Raw genomic sequence first — 18784 nt, 5'->3', positions numbered from 1 at the left:
CTGTGAAGAGTTACAAAGGGATCTCACAAAGCTGGGTGATTGGCAGATGAAAATGGCAGATGAAATTCAATGTTGATAAATGCAAAGTAATATACATTGGAAAAAATAATCACAACTCTACATGCAAAATGATGGGGTCTAAATTAATTGTTACCACTTGTGAGGGCGTGTGTATACCCTGCATTAGGCAGGAAAGGGTTAATCCCACACTATGTGTGGAGGAAGTGCCACCCCTCAGACTGTGCTAGGCATGCTCCAAATGCTGTGCTAGTATAAAGGAGAGCAGTCCAGCTCAGTCTGGGTTGACCACCAAGGAGGAAGGACATTGGTTGGAGGTTCCAGCCCAGGAGCCATTACAGCCCTTGCCTGTGGGAGTCACATGGAGACCCTGATGCCCTATGGACTGCAGCTTCAGGAAGCCTGGTAGGAAGTGACCCAGGGAGGGTGAGTGAGTGGTCTCTCGCACCCGTGTAAGGTCAGTGTGTTGCGGTTGGATTCCCTGCTGACCTAGTGGCAGACCACTCTGCCACTGTTAGGGCTCTCGGTCGGCACCCGGTGGAGTTGGGTGGGCCTGGGTCCCTCTACCCCAGCCTCCACCCATTCTGGTGAGGGCCCCCAGATCTGGCCACTAGGCCACACTGCCCTGTACCTGAGGGCTGCTATATGGACACTGGCCACTAGGCCACACTGCCCTGCACTCAAGGGCCATGCTATCAACTCTGGCCACTAGGCCATGCTGCCCTGAACTCAAGGACCATGGTATTGACTCTGGCTGCTAGGCCATGCTGCCTTGAACTCAGAGGTCACTGTATTGACTCTGGCCATGAGGCCACGCAGCCCAGAACCCAAGGGCCGCCGCTTTGACTCTGACCCTTGGACTTCATCATGGTGAGGCCCAAGACAGTCCGGCAGACTATAACTGTGGTGTCAGCAAACCCATTATCCACCCTGACAGGAGACAGGGTGCACATACACCACCACACCACTCAAGAAAGAGATCTTGGAGTCATTGTGAATAGTTCTCTGAAAACATCCACTCACTGTGTGGTGTCAGACAAAAAAAGCTAACAGAAGTTAGGCACCATGAGGAAAGTAATAAACAGAAAAAATCATAATGCTGCTGTATAAATCAATGGTACTCCCACACCTAGAATACTGCTTGCAGTTCTGGTTGCCCCATCTCAAAAAAGATATATTAGAGTTGGAAAAAGTACAGAGAATGGCAACAAAAATGATTTGGGGGATGGAACAGGTTCCATATGAGGGGAGTTTAAAAATACTGGGACTGTTCATCTTAGAAAACAGATGACTAAGGGAGGATTATGATAGAGGTCTATAAAATCTTGAATGGAATGGAGAAAGTGAATAGGGAAGTGTTAATTACTTCTTCATATAACACAAGAACTATAGGTCACCTGATGAAATTTATAGGCAGCAGGTTTAAAACAGCCAGATGAAGTACTTCTTCACACAGTGCAAGTCAACCTGGGAAACTTGTTGCCTTGGGATGTTGTGAAGTCCAAAAGTATAACTGGGTTAAAAAAAGAGTTAGATAAGTTAATGGAGTTAAGTCCATCAGTGGCTATTAGCTAAGATGGGTAGGAATGCAATCCTATGTTCTGGGTGTCCCAAAATCTCCAACTGCCAGAAGCTCTGACTGGACAATAAGGGACTGATCACTTGAAATTGCTCTGTTCTGTTCATTACCTCTGAAGCATCTGGCACCAGCCACTGCCAAGAGACAGGATACTGGGCTAGATGGGCCATTGGTCTGACCAAAAATGGCCATTCTTATGTTCGTACCTGTTGACAATGATGGCACTAAGGGACATAGAGAGAAATGGCTCACTGACTGCTAACTTGAGCTGAGTGAATAATTTATAAGAAGTCAGTAATTTTTTCTTTCCCCCTCTCTTTATGACTTGTCCTTAATTTCCTCCAATTTACTTGTTGTTTGAAATTATTTGCTGAATAATGTCTGTGAATAAACAAAATATACATTCATTTCTCATGACTATTCTGCAAAATTGATTAGAATTTGCTGGGTCTCTGAAGAGTCCTGCCAACAAACACATTAGCTATAATATTTGTGGCAAGTGAACACAATATGGTGGTGAACACAGCCAAAGTTTCTGAAGTCTGAAAGAATATGAGCAGCGGAAATGGTCTTGTAGCATCCACCCTACTCTTTTGCTGGCTTTGCTTACCCCACTCCTTTCTCTACACAAATTAATTAAACAATGTAAGCAGGCTCAGGTGGCTAACATAGTGTAGGAGGCAATGTTGATGAAAAGCACCATACAAGTGCCCTATATAATCTCCAAGCAAGATTTGCTCCATGCTATGGAGTGGGACTTTGGAACAAGAAGTAGAGAGAACCCCTGAAGCTTCCCTCACCAGAGCATGCTGGGTCTGCACATTTTGGGAATATTTTGACCTTCAGCCTAGCTGGATACATTTTATAAAAGATGCTTCTTCTTTGGGTTTGGTCACAGAGACCCCCTTGGGACTGTCACCTGATGTGCTAAGACTACCTCTGAGCCTATTTTCCCTGGCAGCCTGGGACTCCAGAACCCTGTCTTGTTGAGCCAGACACACAAGCCTGCTGCAACACAGACCCAGGGTCTGAACCATGTCCCCAAAGCTGCAGGCTTTAACTGAAAACCACTCAGCAGGTACTCCTGTCTCCAGCACCAACACCCAGCTCCCAATAGGATCCAAACCCCAAATGAATCCGTTTTTCTCTGTATAAAGCGTATACAGGGTAAACTCAGAAGTTGTCCACCCTCTATAACACTGATAGAGAGATATACACAGCTGTTTGCTCCTCCAGGTATTAATGACTCACTCTGGGTTAATTAAAAAGCAAAAGTGATTTTATTAAATATAAAAAGTAGGACAAGTAATAACAGACAGAACAAAGTAAGTTACCAAGCAAAATAAAACAAAACACGCAAGTCTAAGCCTAATTCAGTAGGAAACTGAATATGGGAAATCTCACCTTTAGAGATGTTCCAATAAGCTTCTTTCACAAACTAGACTCCTTCCTAGTCTGGGCCCAATCCTTTTCAGACCAACGTTGTGGCCTAGGGCCTGGGTCCAGCAATCATTCACCCCCCTGGAGTTACAGACTTTTGTTCCAGTTTCTTTCAGGCATCTCTTTGGTGTGGAGAGGCCATCTCTTGAGCCAGTGGAAGACAAAATGGACAGGCTTCCAGGGCCTTTTATATTCTCTCTCTTGAGGGCAGAAACCCATTTGTTCTTCTGTGCAAAGTCACAGCAACAAGATGGAGTTTGTAGTAACCTGGGCAAGTCACATGTCCACGAATGATTCAGCTTTTTGTAGGCTGACACTATTGTTTACATGTTAGTTTGAACATTCCCAGGAAAGTTCAGATGTGGATTGGCATCTCCCAGAATCCATTGTCAGTTAAGTGTTTCTTGACTGGACACTTACTGAGCATAGTCCTTTCTCAAGAAGCTGACCAAATGCTTCACTGAGGCTACTTAGAATCAAACACATTGAGATACAAGTACATAGCCAATATTCATAACTTCAAATACAAAAACGATACACACATACAGACCATATAATCATAACCAGCAATTTACAACCTTTCTATAGACACCTTACTTGACCTCCTTTGTACGAGATTTGCAACTATAGGACCCTGGTTCCAACAACGATCTAAATGGTCACAGTTCATGTCAATAACATCACATTTGCCTTAATGTTAAATCTTAGTCTAATAATTCAAGGCTCCCATAATCTGTGATGTAGCATCCAGGATAATGATTACACTTAAATCCATAGTTAAGGAAAGAGTTTGAGGTTTTTCTGCCTCTGATATTCCTATTAAAAATGGCACACACACACACACACACACAGTGTGGCAGTTTGGCAACATCTGTTTTGAGAAATAAAACCTATAAATAAACTCTAAACTTTGTCCCACATGTACAACAAATACTGAGGCCACAGTGGTCTAGAAGGACCAAATTGTGAGTCACAGCACTAGCACCTCAAGACTGATCACAGATAACTCAGTTCACGTTTCATTTGTTATGTTTTGAAAGGTGGAAATACCTTTCTGTTTCTCTGCAGTATTAGTTCCTAGGGGACTGAGGAGAAATCTTCCATGCAGTTGTTTTCAATAGTTTAAGCTTGTGTGGTCCTAAGTAACATTTTAGGGTGTCTGAGAGACCATCATACTTATCATATACTAACACTGTTTGATGACTGTTTGATGGCTGCAATGGCAACAGCCATCTCATTAACAACTGAGCTAATGCTAACACAGTAGCTCACAGTTTGTGATCATAGTTATTCCAGTTTCATAGGTTTAGCAGAATTAGCAAAAATAAACTTTGCATCCTGGAGTGCTGAGAAATGAATGACTTGATGTATGAGTGAAGGAAATGTACATCATGCATGTATGGCTCTCAGAAGGACAAATCACATTCAAGTCTTTCTTTATTAGAAGACCCATAAAAGTAAACACATAGAAGCAAATTTTTAGCTACTCTATGCTATTGATCTTTTCAAGTTTTTTTAGGAAGCCTTTTGCATCGTGTACAAAATTAAATATCCATTTCAGTATTATGGTTTATTAAAGGTATTGGCAATGAAATAAATTGTAGAATGAAGTTGTTTTAAAAGTACAATTTAAGAATGATTTAACATATCTTGAATACAATGGATCAGATTCACTGAGGCCTCTCCAGATGACATTAAGTATCCACAAAGTGGCACAAAGCCCTGGTCTTCTGGGATCTGCAGTTAGCCAAGACCATCCCTGAAATGGGTAGTGCTGACCAGAGAGAGGATGTGGCCATCACAGTCTATGGATGTACTGTTTCAGCCATTCGCATTGCCGCCACTTCCTGGTGGGCTTCTGTGGAGCCCTCAGTGAAGATTAAAATTTTGTTTTTATGTGCTGATGTGTGTGTCAAATAGACCTCTAATTGAAACAGATAAGGTGATTGTAGGGCCATGCAAATGGAACAGCTCAAATGTATTGAAATAGCTATTCCTAACCAGACCAAAGATAAGGTAAGAATATGGCTGGCCCTGTGGAAACTCTCCTCAACCCTTTGTGTGGAACACAAGGAGTCTGCTGCTTGCAGGAAGTCAAGTGCTCGTCTAAGCCAGCTGACACTGAAGACAATAATCTATAAGGACTCCTGTAACAGTGCTAAGACCAGTTCAGAGCATTTTGCCATGTAACAATCCTTCATGAATTCTAATGGTCTGTTATGCTGTTGCTATGTTTGGTCCAGTATTCTGGCATATTGTGCTGATACCTGGTAGTCTGTTATGATTACCAGGAAGTCCTTACTATCCCTGGACATTGTTAAAGGTCACCTTATTTCCAGACTCAGTCAAGAGCCTGATCCTGCAAGGTGCTGAACCTCCTCAACTCTCATTAGTCCCAAATATTATATAATCTCCTTTGGAAAAATGAAAGCTGGCCAGGAATCAAACTGAAAAACTCTTCATGCCAGAAACACGAATTGGTCAAATTACTACATGAGTATTTGGTGTTGTTCTTCTTAATCAAACTTTAGTGTGGAAACACTCCAGGCTTTCTTCTGTTGCTTATGTTATTTCGGTGGTACTTCCTTTTATTTACCTAAGGATGTTTTGTTTTAATTAATGTTTATGACTGGCTTCATCACCAAAGCAATACCGACAAAGTACTGAAGTGGATGTGCTTTGTTTATGGGTTTTGAATCTAATTATGTCATCCATAAAAATAGACCAAACAATTTTGTTTGTCTGCCAAAAATCAATTCTTTATCACTGGATTGCAGATCTTCTTTTTTTTTTTTCATTTAAAAATAATAAAAGTTGTTTACTGATCATTATAAAACTAGTCTATATGGAGGTTTCCATTTATTAAATTTCAGTATGTTATGCTAAAAGGAGATGTTATATTTATCACTGAGATGTACTTTCTTTCCAGTCTTGAAAATTTGCTAGAAATCACTTTATTAATATTCTAGAGACCACTCCTGCAAACCTCTGTTTGTGTGACCAATTCTGTAATCATATTTCATATGATGAATTTTCAGTGCGAGTAACCACATGAGGAAGGGTTTACAAGATAAGACCATTAGGGTTGCTACCTTTTACGGAATGGGGGAAGCTAGTAACACTTAGATATTGTTGTGCAAATATTTTATGCAAATATTTTAATTAGTAATTTATGTGTGCATTTAATTGGCATATTTGGATATGATCACAAACTTCCTTTTTAAAAAAATGTGTGTGATTTAGTGGTGGTGAAATGCATCATTATGACAGCTCTAGTGAAAGAGGTCCTTTATTTATCTACAGGTCAGCAATAGGGCAAGCTGCCACCATGCACACTGCCCTACCAGCATTCCTCAATCGTGATCTAGGGGAGACTTCCTCTTAGGGTAACAGGGATAATTCAGTCTCTATGGACCATGACATTCTCCTGATAACTGAATCTGCCAAACTAAGAAGATGACAACATTTCACATTTTAGGGCTTACGATCCAGATTTTTTAGTTCTGTGCTCGGGGTGCCTCTCCTCCATAGACTGGAAAATATGGAAGATGCACAGTGGTATCACTGAGGCAAAATTGAACTACTAACCATTTATAGACTATTTAGTACACATACAGTATATACTTCTCGTTTTGTCTAATGCAAGAGCCAAGTATCTCCAGGCACCACTCAACGTCACCATCATATGGCCAATATCATAAGTGTCAGCGAATCCGTGGGAGGGATGTGAAGAAGTAGATTGTAATGACCTGTGGATTAAAAGTGGACAAGCAGGAGGCCACAGAGCTGTGAAGCACCTTGAAAGAGAGGACAAAAAAGCTTTACCTTGATGTAGGGGAAGCCAGCACATGGATTCAAAGGTGGTGGTGGGGAATGTAGTCAGAGCAACTGCAAAGTTCAGCAGCTTGTCTTATACTGACCAGAAAGGGCAAAGTGGGTGTTAGGGAGGCCAGAGGTTACATTATCTAAGATGGGAGAAGGATGAGAGTTTTGGTTGTCTAGACAAAAAAGGAAAGGGAAGACCTTAGAAATGTTTGGAGGAAGAAGCAGCAAGATTTGGACAGTGTGTTTGTGTGGGCACAAGAGGAAAGGACTGCAGATGACTCCTACATTATGAGCTTGGTTGAGAGGCAGGATTATGGATGTAAAAAATGACAGAGAATTGGGTGGGGGGAGAGTGCAGAGGGTTTGGAAGAAAACATGAAGAACTAACCTCTTGGTTTTGGTCTGGCACACTAAAAGGAGTGCACAAAAGAGAAAGCAACTGATCTGGCCAGCGGTGAATTCTGCCAGTGTGGTGGAGCTTACCATTGTGAAGGTCTGATGTGGCCATGGCCAGCATCTGTGCCATTCCACACTTGACTCTGGTGCACAGAGTGTCTTGAAGCATGGCCAGAGTGCTCTAGAGTCTGGCTATGCTCGACTAGAGTATGATTCTTACGGTACTGAAGCTAGCTGGTGTAACTATGTTGGCTACACTGGGTCACTTACCTTGAAAATCAGGGATCTGTGTAACCCCTCTTTTGCTGCAATGAGCAGAAGTCGAGTGCAGCAGAGACTCTGCACCAAGGAGTTCAGTTTTGGCTGTGTTAAGTTCAAACCGACAGCGTGACTTGCCTGAGGAACTGTCAGAGAGCTGTATTAAGACAGATCAGAGAGACAGTGTTGCCTAGTGGCTAGAGCAGTATAAATGGAATCAACAGTTCTGGTCTCTATACCCTGCTGTGCCAATAACTAGAATAATATCTTGGGTAAATCACTTCAATTCCCAGTGCCTCAATTTACTCATCTATAAAATTGCTATAACAACTATTTCACAGCAATGTTGTGAGGATTAATTAATTAAAACTTGTAAATTGCTTGAGAGCTTTGTTTAAAATATTTATAAGTGTAAAGTTCTTCAATGTGACTAACATAGCTAGACACATGACAACAATGGAATCGCAGGCACTAACAGTTTCTTCATCAGTTAAATGGGGATAATGATACTGATTTCTTTTGTAAAGCGGTTTGAGATCTACTGATGAAAAATGCTATATAAAAGCTAGGCATTATTATTAATTATTTTATTCATGTAACTACTCCTCTTTTTCCATCATACATATTCTCCGATTGAGTGCTGACTGAATAACATTAAGATATACTGGTACGGTTGTCAGAGCCAATATGAAACCTATGTTAAAGATTAGATTTATTTTTAAATTTCCCCCTGAGCACTGAAAAACTATTGGAGTGCTGCAACCAATCCCAGATTCTCTGCTGAGTGACACTAAATCCTAGATCATGCAGCTTGTTGGCAATAATAGGCACACTCATACACCTGATAAAAAAATAACACATCATTCCTCTGTTACACTCGGCCACCTGCTCCATTTTTGTGAGTAGGAAGGGGACTAAAATGTACATTAATTCTGTTCTTTTAGTATCCTAAAGTGTGCAGTAGGTCTTGGAAAACATATATATATATATAGTGCATTTCATCCAGAAGGTTCCAAGGAGACATGTATAGAACCACTGAAATGCAGCCACCTCTGTGGTGGAATTCAGCAGCTGTTTAACCCTCCAAAACAGTCTAGACAGGAAAGATTACTGTATCCAAATGAAAGTGCAGATGGAATTGAAGCCAGAACAATGGTACTAACATCATAGTGCTAACTATTAAATTTTTTTAACTTGCTTATCTTAAATAATGCTGTAATTGCCTTTGTGACTTTCCTTTACAGGCATGAAAAGAAATAGGTTCTTGGAGAGGAGATTAACAATCTGGCTGTTGGAAACAATTTAATATCTCCGTATTGACTGCTCTGTGAGAAGGAGCATTATTCTTAATACCTACAACTTTGTTAATTATTGGTAAACTATGTTTTATAGATATTGTCTGAGATTGTAACATTATGAGCATCTTTGCCACTCCATAATATTTTAGCTTTCTATATATATGCAAAGTAGAAAGACATATAAGTTTAAAAGGAAAGTTAAAAAAAACAACTAAACTCAGCAACAGATCTCAATCTGCGTTCTTTCTGCTGGATGACTGCAATTGTCTATGTTTAGGAGGGATCCACGCTTGAAAAAAAAAGTTTTTATCTGCTCTCAGCTAAGTTTGAAATCTTAACTACTTTTTTTCTGAATAAGAAAACAATAGTAGAATGGAACAAAATTTGGTTTTGTATTGAGCCTTTCCTCCCCAACGGGTCTATTTCTGCTGTCACAGCAGTTTTACACTGATGTAATTCCATTGATTTCAGTGGTATTACTCCTGATTTATACCAAAGTAAGCAAGAGCAGGATCAGACTCAGAGTGGAAAACCTGTACAGACAAATAGAGCAGCCATTATGTGCTTAGCTGTAACACACATGCAGTGTTCGACACTGGAGCCTGTTTTTATCCTTTTTAGAGAAGCACTTTGCAGCTGGAGAGCTTGAATTAAAAGTGCTCATTAATTTCCAGCTAGATTTTGCAGGCTTTTACAATTCTGTATGCTCCTAGAGCCACCTGCTTTTTTATTTGGATTATAAAGGGCTAAAAAGAATTTAAGAATACTTCAAATTTGTTTGTTCGGTTTCTTCGTGGGATTGAGATAGGCAGCTCTCGCTAAACAACTGGTGTGAAATCCTGGCCCTGTTGAAGTTAATGGGACTTTTGGCATCAGTATTTCACCCTGATGCCTCCAGAACTATGATTAACAGGTCTGACCTCTCTCTAATCTGGGTAGAAAGATGTGTACACAGTCTGTAAATAATTAAGCCGTGATGTGTATGTATAGTTCAGAGCTGTGTAATACCAAGATTGTTCACTCATCACTCATTGTATAATTAAATATATATTGGTGTTCAATACTTCATTTTGAAACTTACACATGTACATTACTAATCACACATTTGAATCAAAGATTGTTGGAAGATGGTTGGAAAATAAATATTTACTTCCAAATCATGTCCTTGTTTTGATCAGAGGTCTCTGCTGCAATTAAAGCTCACGCAATTCAGGTGTCACAGCTTCCACACTTCAGACCAACTTTCCGACTTAAAAAAAGAACAAGGCTGAATGAAAGAACCAAGTGCTAATTCCCCCTCCATCCTGAGCAGAAATGGAACAGAAGGGTTCTTCCAGGGAACTCCTGCAGAGAACAAGGAAACAAGTTCAAAGAGATTTGTATGACCTTTATGTTCAGGAAAATGAGTCAACTGACAACTTGAACTTCCAGGTCTCAAATTAATACTTAAACAAAATGTGGCCAATATGTGGTCCAAATATTACCTACTGTGTGTTACTACAATTATTCTATATTTATATTAGCGTAAATTACAGCAAAAATTTGCATTGTAGCTTTCACAACAATCAATGAGGTTGTACTGATGTAAATGAGAGGAGAGGTCAGTAGAGTTATTTCAAAAATGCATGAGTGTAACTCAGAGCAGAATTTAACGTCTGTTGTGTTGCACTAAGAACAAATCAGATGATGGAAAGAGCATTTCCATTCCATGTGCAGAGCCGAAGATCATGCACAGGTTCAACAGAAATGCCAATGTCAAGTTAGAAATAAAAGAGAGACCAATAACACCCAATGAAATTAAAGCACCCATCAAAGATATCAAACAGGGGATAGCTCCTGATCTTGACAAAATCCAAGATAAAATTCTAATTAAGCAGTTAACAAGAGTCTGTTGCTAAATATGGGTGAATGAACAGGTGTCATAGGACTGGGAAGATAGTTTTATCATGGCATTTCCAACAAGGGTGATCTTACTGAATGCACGAACTGCTGAGGAATCCTACTGCTATCAATCCCGGCCAAAGTATTGGCTACTGTTATGCTGAATAGAATGAAGAGGCAGTGGATGAAAAGAGAAGAACAGGCTGGGTTCCATCCAGGTAGATCATGTTGTGACCACATATTCACTCTTTGACAGATCTTCAAAAAAGCTACTGCTTGGCAAGCTACTATAATCAATGGAGGAACTGGACTGCCCAATGTGTCAGTGGCACATTTATCCATATAACTGTCCAATTCCTTGTTGAATCTTGGTAAGTCTTGACCTGATCAGCTTCCTATGGCAGTGAGTTTGTTCCATAGTTGAATTACGAGTTTTGTGAAAAAGTATTTCCATTTATCAGTTTTGAATTTGCCACCTTTAAATTTAATTGAATGTCCCCATTCTCCATTTTGCCTCAGTCTTCCTTTTTTTGCATTCAACCAATTATGAACTGAACTTACTGATAATGTTGATATTTTGGGGGAGGTTATATTTTAATGCTCGTGAAAGTTAAAGAATATTGAGGTAGGCACAATACCTGAAAGCTTTGTGCAAGTTTATTCATTCAGCTCTGTGAATATGTTGTATTTCAGTCTTGGTCAGCAACACTCTTGAGATTCCAGTCTGAGCACTCAGCTAAGCACTGAACAAAACATTTATCAAATTTAATGGGACAATTCTGATGTAGTCAAATATCTAGAAGGAACAAGACAGGATAGGCCTGACTCTCCACTGCCTTGCACCTATTGTTGTCATTTACACATGTACCAAGGAAATGCAATGTGGGTGCACTTTGTTGGGAGAAGGAAAGTAAGTTCCATCCTTTGCAAGGCTCCAGTAAAGACTGGTTTACAGTAGCAACTTATGTGAGAATAACTACATCGCTCAGTGGTGTGGAAAATCCACACCCCGAACGATGCAGTTATACTGACATAGCGATATGTACACCGGGAATTATGTCAGTGGGAGGGCTTTTCCTGTCCACATAATCCAGCAAGAGGCGGTAGCTAACTATGCCAACAGGAGAAGCCCTCCTGTTGGGATAGCCAATGTCTTCACTGAAGTGCTACAGTGGCGCAGCTGCATCAGTGCAGCTGCAGCATTTTAAGTGTAGACAAGCCCTGAGTAACTTCTCCTGGGAGCAAGTGGGGAGCAGGGCAGGAACTGTGAATTAGTTCCTTCCCTGAGTTGCTCCTGGATCAGCACAGCTGTATAGAACCTGATGTCCTGGGCTTAGAGCTAAGCCTCAACCTAGTTCAATGTAATTAAATAAACAAAATCATTGTCACTTGCGTATCTAAAGCACCCCTTTCTGGCCAAGATAGCAAAGTACCTTAAGTAATAAATAAATTACAAAGCACAAAAGTATTCAGAAAATACCCTCACAAAATAGTAAAAATGCAAATGTTTTGTTTTGTTTTTAAGGTGAGGACCAGACTTCTCAGTAAACTCTTTATGTTAGTCTCTGGCATGCAGTTTTTAGTGACTCAGATGCAGTGTTACTATACCTCTACCCCTATATAACGTGGTCCTCAGGAGCCAAAAAATCTTACTGCGTTATAGTTGAAACTGCATTATATCGAACCTTGGCCTCAAGCATTTCCATTATTAATAGTCACTTCCTGCCTCCTGACTGACTCCTCAGAACCCCCAACGCATCCAACTCCCCTCCCCGCTCCCTGTCCCCTGACTGCCCCGACCCCTATCCACACCCCCGCCCCATGACAGGCCCCTCGGGACTCCCACAACCTATCCAATGCCCCAGTTCCCTGTCCCCTGACCACCCCACCCCCAGAACCTCCGAACCATCCAACCCCCCCTGCTCCCTGTCCCCTGACCGCCCCCCGAGACCCTCTGCCCCTTATCCAACCCCTCAGCCCCAGCCCGGCACCCTTAAAACGCTGCTCAGAGCAGCGTGTCAGAGTCAGACACGCTGATGTGCTGATCTGCTGGAGCACGCGACCCCACCCCCCAGAGTGCTGCTTTACTGCGTTATATCCAAATTTTTGTTATATCGGGTCATGTTATATCGGGGTAGAGGTGTATAATTAAAAGAAGCAAACAAGCCTTTACTGTAAATCTGGGCCTGGCTGCATGGGTATCCAGCTGTTAGATGAAGTTTACATTAATAAAATGTTTGTCTCTTACCCAGGGGCTTTCTGAGTAGCCTGTATAAAGAACTCCGGAAAAATGAAGAGTAGATTTGTTCCTAGCAGCCAGGAAGGAAGTTGTCAGGCGGAAAAAGGATATGGACCTGTTTGCATGCGAGGGTCAGTATTTGCTTGCTGGATATTTCCGTTGTGTCCACACGACAAGAAAATCCTTAGTTTCCTGCACTGGACAAATAGCAGGAAAGGGTGTGAGAGTTATTGAATGACATTATCATCTTATAGCCTCATCGGTGAGGAAGGCTGCTTATCAAAACTGATAGCAGTGAACTGAATTTTTGTAGCTGACATGAGGTGGTGAAATTTTTAAGGGATTCTTCTTTAGACTTCTTTAGCTCTGTTTAGCTATTGTAGTATATCTTTCTTCCTTTAGCTTCATGAATTTCTGCCAGCTTTTTTATTTTCATCTAACTGCACAATCAGGGTGGGGAAATTTCTAAAGCTTTGTTTGATTTTGTTCTGAACAGAGCCATGGGAGATTAGAAGAACTAAAACCTGAATAAAATAGACGCTTTTTTTGGTAATAATTTATGTATATATAATCGATGAACTACAAATGTATCAGGTATCTATTCCATTCGCCTATGTGCATAGACAATATGAAGTACTGATCATCTGTCAGTGAATTAAACAATTTCTAACTATAAGTCTGATCCTGAAAAAAAACCCTTCCAAATGAAGTACTTACTCCTTCAAGTAATTCCACTGAAATCAAAGAGACTACTCAGGATAATAAGCACTATTCCAGGATCAGGCAGTGTGGTTAAATCCTCTATCAATGTTCTTTTAAATGTGCAAATGTATTTTTTATTTACTGTATTCACAACCTTTTTTGGTTTACTTTCTGTCAAGATTTCCAGCATGCAAGTTTAATAATGTGAATATTTACCAGAAGCAACATTTTGGGTTGAATGTTTGGGTATTCACCAAAAGCAATTTTCAGATCATATATTCAGTTGTAAAATTTGCTCTCTGCAGTTTCTGCTGTTGTGGTTTGCTATGCAAGTTATCAAAGCAGGGTTCCAAAACAACACTATGTTGTGAATGTGACTAACAAACGCTGCACTCATTTAGAGCTGTGAATATTCATAAATTTGCTAATGAACTGCAGGTGAGGAATTATTCAATGAAGAAATTAATAAATCTTCTGGAAAAATCCCCCAATCATGTGCAAATGGAAAAAAAGGATGAAATATGTCAAGTAAATTATTTGTCATAAATTGTTAACTCAGCACTACAAAAGTCAAAATTCAAATACTATTTCTGACTTTATAATCACTCCATGTATTTGAATGGCAGGATTCTGCATGTGATTTCAAGTTGCAAGTGTCATTTAAATAGTAGCATCTCATACCTTGAGTCAACTAATAATTACTTTGTGGCAATTAATTAGGTCAACAGATATGTACAACTCTTAGTACAACTCAGGCCTAACTTTTTCTTGTGCTTTTGGAGAGTTATTCACATTTATTGCATACTAAATGACGGATTTCGACTGAGGTTGGCTAGGCACGTAAGCACTCTGTAGTTGTTGGTTTTAAAAAAAATACATTTTGCATTAATCTACATAATAGCAAACACACATACTTCAGAAAGTTGCAGGCAGAGTTATTCATTTACAACAGATGGCACAAGGCAGGAACATGATGAATTGGTAGGTGGGACCTGAACTAGCAGGCACATAAATAAAGTATCCTCCAAGCTACTTTGGGGATCTAGTTTGTTCAAAAAGAAGAAAGAATGATGGGACAAAATATTTGCATATCTTCTTTTGTGCAGTGTAATCCCCCAACATGTGCCCTTTAACTGAAGAATGTTGCTACCTAATCATAATTTTGAATGTCTTCAGTTTGGTAAGCCTTTTTTAGATACATCTTCATCATCTCCAAAACCACTGCAACAGTAACAGAGTTTTCTGTAGTTATTTTTATGTTTACTGATCTAATGTCCCTGTACATTTTACAAAAGCTTGTAGTTACATATAAAGCCAATCACCTTCATATGCTTAGCAAAGTCCCACATAGGCAGTTTTAAACATTGATGCCATTTAACGTATGATGAGATTATTTCACCAAATGAATAATGTTTAAAAAGACGCCCATGTAGTCATTTGTTTTATGATTAATGCCACAGCATTTTTAATGTCCCCAGAAACCACCAGCATATGAAGCAAATAAGTTAACAAACATTTATCCATACCAGAACTCCAGCACTAAAGAAATTCCCTAATCCCTCATACCAAACTTAAATGCTGTGTTTTGGTGTAGGGAATCTTTTATTTTCGATAAAGAAGAAGTAGAAAAGGCAGAACGGTAGAGTTTACACCCTCTTTTCTCAGGTGTAAATCACTAGATAGGCAGTGGAGAACCAGAGCCAAGGTCTCTATGGGAGAGCAAAGAGAAAGCAGAATGAGGATCTCACTTCATCCTCCATCTTGGATTCCATCACAGCCATGTTTCCTCCCCACCCATACATACACAGTAGACAAACAGAAGATTTTGTACATTCAGAGGGGCAGTACACAGCGAATAGATTCATTGCAACATAAAACATTCCTGCCGCTTACTTTCATGCCATAACTTCAAAGCCATTAGTATTCCAGAGCTTCAGGAGAGGTGCGATGTTAGCTACAGTGCTTACTTTGAAAATTTAACATGGCTTTTTCATAAGAGCCTGGTAGAAAAAAAAATTCCCCTGGCTATGGGATAGATTCCCCTTGTACTGTTTTGAAAAGTCATGACAAATCAAAATTAATGTGATTTCTGCAGCTAGCCCTTATTCTTTGGAAAAAGACATAAATCATGAGTTTTTCTATGTTCTGAGTCATCATAGGAGGTATGCAGACTGTCTCTTTCGGATTAAGTTGTGATCATAGTGATTCTATGAACTTTTCCCTGGGATTCAGGACAATGACTAACAACTGACGGGAGGGTAAAAGGCATTACAGAACATTTTTTGGCAGGAGAAAAATATGTAAAAAATGAATGCTTGGCCTCTTGAAAAAACGTGAAGCATGTGCATTGCAAATTATCCTTGATTTGTAAGGGACAACACCTTCCCCAAATCCAAGAGTCTAAGGTTTACATCCTGGAAGTTCTGACTGAGTGGAATGTCTTTGGTCTTTTTGTGGGCCTGTTGGAGGTATCACAAAATAATCCATGCATTTTGTTTTACAATTTGGGATGTTAAGGGATCACTGCTCTGGAGAAGTCCAAAGTAGAATTAATATCCTCCACACAGAGTTTTCTTCCTGTCAGCATTATGTTCATTGATCAGGAAAGTAAAATGTTTTGCGTGCCGTTTATAGACCCCACATGTGCCACAAAAATGTAGTTCTTATATATTGTGTTTTCATTTATCAGTCTCCAAACTCTTTATAAAGTAAGATCAGTATCTCATTTTATGGATGGGGAAACTGAGAGGCAAACTAACTTGTCCAAAGTCAGATAGCAGGTTAGTGGGAGAGACAAGAATAGAACCTCTGTCTCCTCATCCAGTGCCCTATCCAATGGACCACACTACCTTCCGTATAGACACCAACTATGGTACAGCTGGTATACTATTTCAGATTGGGGTTTATTTTTTTTAACTTGCACACCATCTGTCCTGTGAGTGAAAAACAAGCGAGCTATTTTAACATTCTCCCTACTGCTCTCTTTCCTTCCTTCCTTCCCTCCCCCAGTGGACCTGGGAAAAGAAGAACAGAATGGTTTTTAAATATAATGGCTTATATGTATGCATATATATCTGGCTTATATAAAACCTAGGAAGCTGTCCCCAAATTTTCTAAGACCATGTTTTGTTAAAAAACCAACCTGTATAGTTTAAAGTAAAAAACCTTACTCTTTGCCTTTTCATGTAAAATACTGCCAACTTTAAATCGACCACAACACTTTTGATCCTCCCCAGGCGGGTAAAGTGTACTGAAGTGATTAGATGCTATCCCTATACTTATCTGCCTCTAAGATGGTGATTTATCACAAAAGACTCAAACTACTGCATTATCAAGTACACCCTTTAAATGTCTCTTCTTCTATCTCTCTCTTTCTCACTAATCAGCAACAGGAGAGACAATGTAGTAAGCACAGTGTATACTGTAACCTCCTTTATCAGTAAACATATTTACTATTTAGGTTCATAGGATGTGATTATAGAAATGGAAAAGAACTATTAGATTGTAAAAGTCTGTTCTCCTCCGAGAGCAGGATATACTGTACGCCCCAGATAGTGGATATATCAGATATTGAACCAAAATTGAACTTGATCTTAACAAAATGTCTTGGGCCTAATTTGGATCTCACTTATGCTGGTTTAGACTGGAGCAACCGTGAGCAGTTTCAGGTCAAATTCATTGTTGCCTTATGGCTTCTCTATGCTATACAGCCAAAAGACAAAGGGCAGGCAGAAGGGTGTCTGCCTTACCAGACCCAGTGAATAGCAGCTGCTCAGGGTAGAGGTGGGTGAAATGTTTCAGCCAGAACTTTTGTTTTTCAGTGAAAGATGCAGATTTGGCAACACAAAAACCTTTTGCTAATTTGTGTCATTTTTGCCAAATTGTAAAAAAAAAAAAAAACCCTAAAAAATGTTTCCAACTCTCCAAACCTTTTCATTTTGACATTTTCTAAATGAATTTTTTTTATTTTTTCCATTCAGAATTATTTTTTTCAAAATTTCTTTTAATGTTATTTAACAACAGTCAAAAATGTTTAAAAAGAATCAATCAATTTTGTCAAAATGAAACATTTTGCTTCCCCCCCCCCTTTTTTTTTTAGATTTGCTGAAAATTTCAAAACATTTAGTTTTCAGTTCAACCAGAAACAATTTTTGTCTTTATTTTTCAGAATCACAGTCCAAGTGAAAAGCCTGTTATTCACCCAGTTCCATTCAGGGGGCCTCTTTGCTACTCTTGTACAAGTCTTAAATGCAGGGAGTGCTCTGGGGCTGGAGCGGGGGCTGACAGGAAGAACAGTCGGTGGAGCTGAAGCTCTCCAAGTGGAGATGGAAGTGTTTCGACCTATAAAGACCTGAAATCTCTTGATCTGCCTGAGAGAATCTTTCTGTGTGATACTGTTCTGTTCAATGGTGGCACTCAAATTGGCCTCCTCTTGGTACAATAAGAAAGAGGGAGCTGCCAAAGAGGGAACTCATTGTCCATGAGAGGCCTTCACCTTTGGAACCTACTCTCCACTTTGATTGGAAACAGCCCACATTTGCAACCTCTGAATTATGCTGCAAGTCCCATCTGTTTCTCCAGGCTGTGGCAGAGAAAGGAACATAAAAAGAGCTGCTGTACATGGGATAAAGATAGCTCTTGTTTGGGCTTGATGTATTTTGGTTTATCTCCTGATTTGAGGAACTTCTGGTTTTACTTTTGATTTATGATATTTTTAATTTTTGGTAAAACCACCTTCATCTGTATGTGCTTTTTGTGCACATTTATTTGTTGAACTATATAAAAGAAATAAATACACCAGGCAGTTTGCCTTCTCTTCATTTTTAATTTAAGTTGATAGATCCAATATTGAAACAAGGATAAAGCAGGACATTTAGTACAAAGTTTTCTCATTGAAAAGATGACGTTGATTCCAAAGAATCTCTCACTAGTCTTGATTTGGGTCAGTTTATTCATTGGTCAATATGGCTATGTCTAATCATAGCACATATCTAAATGCATGAGGCATGTGTGATTTATCTGAAAAGGCATCTTTTTCAGCAGGTGGAGAGCTCCTCAAAGAAAATAAGAAGAATGCTCATGGGCGCACACATGTTGAACCATTATTGATTCCCAGGCCTGTTTAGATGTATAACTGATAAAAGGTTA

General features: G+C 39.8%; 1 long non-coding RNA gene across 2 annotated transcripts; it reads left to right on the top strand.

Moving 5' to 3' along the window:
- Nucleotides 1-313: 313 nt before the first annotated feature.
- LOC122466186 lies at nucleotides 314-18534 on the top strand. Of its 2 annotated transcripts, none has more exons than XR_006291516.1 (4): nucleotides 314-423; nucleotides 10952-11066; nucleotides 12948-13065; nucleotides 17805-18534. It is a non-coding gene; the product is annotated as an uncharacterized LOC122466186 (long non-coding RNA). The 2 variants fall into 2 exon arrangements; XR_006291517.1 differs by having other exon boundaries at nucleotides 327-444.
- Nucleotides 18535-18784: the final 250 nt, after the last annotated feature.

The sequence above is a fragment of the Chelonia mydas genome, chromosome 6, assembly GCF_015237465.2.
Source record: "Chelonia mydas isolate rCheMyd1 chromosome 6, rCheMyd1.pri.v2, whole genome shotgun sequence".
In the NCBI taxonomy this organism is placed as follows: domain Eukaryota; kingdom Metazoa; phylum Chordata; order Testudines; family Cheloniidae; genus Chelonia; species Chelonia mydas.
Note: the sequence above shows the minus strand (reverse complement) of the source record. Positions and strands in the feature narration are given on the sequence as shown.